The sequence below is a fragment of the Pteropus alecto genome, unplaced genomic scaffold (assembly GCF_000325575.1).
Source record: "Pteropus alecto unplaced genomic scaffold, ASM32557v1 scaffold33, whole genome shotgun sequence".
Lineage (NCBI taxonomy): Eukaryota > Metazoa > Chordata > Mammalia > Chiroptera > Pteropodidae > Pteropus > Pteropus alecto.
Genome location: NW_006435762.1, coordinates 6,064,685 through 6,070,134, shown reverse-complemented (window position 1 = coordinate 6,070,134; position 5,450 = coordinate 6,064,685). Strand labels below are relative to the sequence as shown.

The following is a 5,450-nucleotide window of genomic DNA, read 5'->3' as shown; positions in this document are numbered from 1 at the left end:
ACTAAATGATTTTTCTGGCCTCTCCACTTCTCTTTGGATAGCAATCTATATTACAAAGTCATTATTCACTGTTCCTTTACTATTCTGCACTTGAGCACATAAAATAATTTATAATCCTTCTTAAAAAATAAAATTCAGAGTAATAAACTCTCCTGGCTCTCTCCTTCCCAAGGAGGCAGTCTATTTTGTAGACAAAGGAACTCTTACACCCGATGGTCTGCAGAAAAGTTGTGCACTGTAAATGCAAAGTTCTATTGTTTCATACATTGTGGGTGAGACTTTTAAAATGTCACTGGTGATTTGTTTAATTTATATCTATGTACGACTAGAGTTAAGACAGTAAAGTTTTAAACATTGTTTGAAGAATTTACTGCAAAAATCCTGAATGTTTGTGTTATGTAAAAGAATTTGAGAGATTCTTAATTGACCACTTCCTATATTTAACTGATTTAAATATATTTAATGAGGCTTCACTTGAGTATTTTAAAAAGTGAAGGCTATTTTACACTAAAAAATAAACAATTGTATGTTCCCATTTCCCAATATGACTTGTTAATTGTACAGTAAAATATAACATTCAATGAACCTAATTTCAGAACAAGAAATCTGACCTGAAAACAGAATTCATGGATATATGTTAAGTACAAAATCCTCCTAATGATGTGTGCCTTGAACTGTTTGTAGATGTGGATGTAGAGTTAATATGAAAAACATATGCTCAGTGTGATGAATAGGAAGAACAAATCTATTATTATCACTACAGGTAGGAGAAGAGAACTATCTCAAATTCTCAATGGCAATCACAGCAGTGGTGACTATGGCATTGTTAAGAAGCCATTGTGATATCTCTAGCATGGAGCCACCAAAAATTGATGTGGCTTTTAACTATGCCTGGATTACATTACTTTGAGTAAGTCTTTTAACCTCCTTTGAGTCTTGTTTTCGTCACTATGAAAATGGTGAATAAATCTGTAGTACTTCGCAAATCTTTTAAAATAATTAAATGTGAGACTCTTTATGAATGCTACAGCCCCTTGCCCATGTGAAGTGAAAGGGTTAATAAATGCCTTAGGGTTTTGGGAGTGGAATTTTAATGACTTTCCATGCACTATCAATGCCACTAAAGCAGCAGATTTTAAAGGTCAGGAGAACTTCATAAGAGATTTCTGTCATGATAGAAAAAGCCTTGGGAAAAACTCTTAGCATCTAAAAATCCAAGGATCTGAGTTTAAATCCTATCTGAGGATTACATTAAAACTTGGCAGTTAGCAAATAAATTGGGGAAAAGATTATTATATTAAACAAAATGATGAATAATTTGCCAGAGAAATAAAAATTGGGGGAAGAGTGAAAAAATTGAGTTATTGTCACTCAAGCTGGTGACTCTGACATGTAGAACATGAGCTTCTTAAGGTCACAAAATTTGGATGGGGAGGTAGAAAAATTGGTGATAAGGAGAGGGTCTTAGATTGTAAAAGAAGAGGTCAGTCGATGTAACTAAATGTTTCACAGTTTGGGAGTAATGTAATACCTGAAAATTAAAAATCCCAAAGTATGATATGATTTGTGGTGCTGGTATTATGAGAGCTCTGTAAAAATGCTTATGAACTCATTTTACTCAATTTTATTAGTGGCCTCAGAAGGAAATTAAAGACTTTAATATTTAATTCTTCAACATAAAAGATCTTTTTTCGGCACTAAATGAGTTTTTAGATAAAGGTAGAAACTAGTTTACAAGCTCACTCTAGAGCAGGGTTCTCTTTGTCCACAGCATGGTGTCCCACTATTTATTTTTAACAAGCAAATCCTACCATTGGAAAAAAGATGCAGAGGGGGCATATTCAGGATAATAGATATAACAGGCTTTGTCCTAAAATTCATTATGTTCATGATATTATTTAATTTAGGAATAAAGAACAGCAGTGTAGGCACACTAATGTACACATTAAGTCTTGCAAAGCCCGTGTTCTCTGTACAACTCTCTGACAACCAAAAAGACACTGACACCTGATTTTAAATTATTTTTCATAGAGTTATATGAAATCTAATTTGCTTGCAAAAATATTTGGCTTGTTTTATGACTGTGAAAAACATATTACTGTACATTTCAAACGGATTTATTTAAGTAAAAAATTAACTTAGAGTTCATCATATATTTGTCTATTTGTTCAACAAACATATTAAAATCTTACTAAATGTCAAGTATTGAGTAAATAAATAACAGATTTTATGATTGGTTTTCTTTCATAAGAATGCAAATTTTTGTTTCACATTTTTTATGTACAAATATGTAAATATGTATATTCAAATTCAGTGATAAATCTGTCATCTGATAAGAATACATAATATAGTGAGTAATTAATTAAACATTTGGGTTAATTGAGCAATTGCATACATGTGTAAACATTTTTTGAAGAATCAAAATGCACATATTAGAAAACCTATGCTAATACCACTTAAATATTTTCTTTAATTCTTATGATTCTGATTCTCTTTAAGATGTTGCCAAATATTGCGGTCTTTGTTACACACATTAACTGGATTCATACTTTTAAAATGAAAAGAAAAGTCTATTTTGTGAACCAAGAAAATCTGGTGACTGCTCTCAAATATATATAATTCACAGAGCTGAAAAGTATAGTGAGTTTTCCTAACTCATCCATACCCTTTCAAACCTTTTTTTTCTTTCATTAGGACAAAAACAATTTATGAACGAGGCCTGTCTGAAGCACTTTCTTTCCTGTCAGACCTTGGGCTGATGACGTAATACAATAATCTACCATGGAGCCAGGAAACCTTGCTTATGGATTATGGCAGTGGCTCATCCACGTGCTGCTGTGTGTTCTGAAATATACCATTACCAGGGTGCAAAAACAAAGTAGCCTTGAAAGAACTAAAAGTTCTAGGAAAAGTTCTATTTTTATTTTTTTTCCCCCAATTTAAAAGATGTTGTCAAAGGTTGTGGAAGGTGAGAAATATCCTGAATTAACTGAGCAAAATTTAAAGGTGTCACAGAAGAGAAAACAAAAAGTTTTCTAGGTTCTGATTCATATGGAAATTTACTTTGTAATTAAAGGAACAACATAAATGTAACTAGAGAAATTAGGTTTAAAAGTGACCATGGGTAGTGAATGATGATCTCATGGAAGGAGAGAAAAGAAAAACATAACTTTCTAATCTACAGAAGAAGGTGGTTGCTTTTTCTCGCTGTCCTACCTAAAAAATATTCTAGTCTAGCAGATAGCAGTGTGCTGTAGTTAGTAATAACCTTAATATGAACATCACTTATTTATAAGAATTCTTTTTGTAAAGTTTAATCTCATCTGTTCTGTACTTTAAGATGAAATTCAAGGAACATGCTTGTAATCCATGGCTAGCAAATGGTGGATAAAAATGTGAGCCTGTGTCTGGACTTTAAATTCAGTATGGTAAAATACAAAGAGAACAGATCTGTGTGTGTTGTCTTTTTAGGATTAGATGTAAATAAAAGTGAGAATTTGTACACCTAATCCTGTGCCTGACAAGAGACTAGGCACAGAAAAAAAAGTGAATTTTTTCTTTCCTTTCCCTCATCCTCATTTAACTAGATGCCTCTTTCTCAAATTATAGGCTATTATAGCATCCTAGATGTGAACTCATGGAGAGTTCATAAATTCACAAGTTGGCAGAATGACCATAAGAATACCTTAAACTTGTCACATTTCTTAGTGAAAATCATTAGTCAGGTTCTGTAGCCATTCTCTCATTAAGGGTAATTCAATAGTTTCTTTAGAAAATAACAAAGTAAAATTTAGAAGAATAAACACAAAACCTTGGATAAATTCAAGAAATCAATTACACAGTACAAAAATGGACATAATTCAGTTCATAGTTGATATTAAAAAGCAGAACAAGAAATAATGGCTTTATTAATCATTTTCTTAATGAATGAAAAACTGTAAAGCAACAGTTCTCTAGAAGTTAAGCAAATGACAATAGTTTTTGATTAGAGTTTATTATTCCATCAAACTCAATCTATACCTGGATTACTACATGTGTTTTGAAATGTTTCACTTTGACAAACTAAATAATTATATTAGAGTCTAGAAACTGTTTCAGGTTAGTAAGGCACAGAAGAATTGACTAAATAGAGCTGGGAAAAGGGAAAAACCAGCCTAGGAGGAACATGAGAATTCTTATTTCTATTTGTGCATGAGGGGTATGATGTTTACATTGCCATGTTTATGTTGCTCAAAAAGTCATAACTAGGACACATAAGCACAAGATACTCAGGGGCCAGACTGTGCCTCAATTTAGACATTAAATTGTCCAGAAGTAGATTTGGTTGATTTTTTTCTATGATTAGTGAGGGGTCAACTGTGAACGTTTGTTAAACTAAATGCTGGAAGTTTCCTGTATTACATGGAGATTTGGACCAGCCATCTAAACCTCTTTCAACCCTAGAATTCCTGATTTTGTGGGAGCAGATGGAAGCTGAGGCTCACAATGATGAAAATCTTGAGTCACACTGAAATGGCTTCTTATACAAGCACATATAAACACAGATATTTATTGATCACATAGTAGGTACTCAAGTAATATTTTCCTTCCTTGATTCCCTCTAGAAGTTTTATGTAAATATTACCTAAGTCTATGTGCAGTCCAAACGAAGTAATCTTTTTCTTCCTAAGTAAATATTCTACTTCTGACGTGTGAAACTCTGACAGTGAGTAATGATTTTCAGGTCGATTCTTTGGGTTGTTATTATATTTCTAAGTTCTAATCTATTACCCTGAATATTATTCATATATTTTTTCATCACAGATTCAGAGTTAATTTCACAATGTTTTACTCAACTGAGTAGATAAAAGGTAAAGAAAACACAAATCTGCATTATCATGTTGTTTTAAAAATTGGTTATTATTTTTCCATGAAAATGAAAGTGACTATATATATAGTGTTACAATTGACATTTAGTTAGGTTAACAACTTAAGGACACACTAATTTTCAGTGCTGCTACATTTATTCAAGAATGGAATTATAGATAACACTAGAAAGAATTTTCTCCTAACAACCGATTAAAAACCAGACATGTTAAAGTCAAAATATAACAGTAACATCCCACATAAGACTTTATACTCTAGAACGGACATTCATAAATATTCTTAACTAATGGATAGATTAAATATATATGTGTATATACATATATATACACATATATATATATATAGCATGGTCAGCAGGAGTACTGTGATGTGAAAAGGCTGAAGTAGGATGCTGTTTTCAAATAGTGTTAGGAGACGATGATCTGGTAATGATGGAATGGGAGGATGAGTTGGAACTAGGGTACTAACACTACAGTAGAGACATGATGTGGTCCAGTCTAGTGGCAGTAAAGACAGGAAAAAATACAAAGGAGAGAATAATTAGATGTATTTGCCTAGGGATAGAAGTAGAAAGGAGGTGGAAG

General features: G+C 32.2%; 1 protein-coding gene across 2 annotated transcripts in view; it reads right to left on the bottom strand.

Moving 5' to 3' along the window:
- Window positions 1-5,450, bottom strand: part of NLGN1 (neuroligin 1) — a 957,767-nt gene that overhangs the window by 89,973 nt on the left and 862,344 nt on the right. The window lies entirely within an intron of this gene.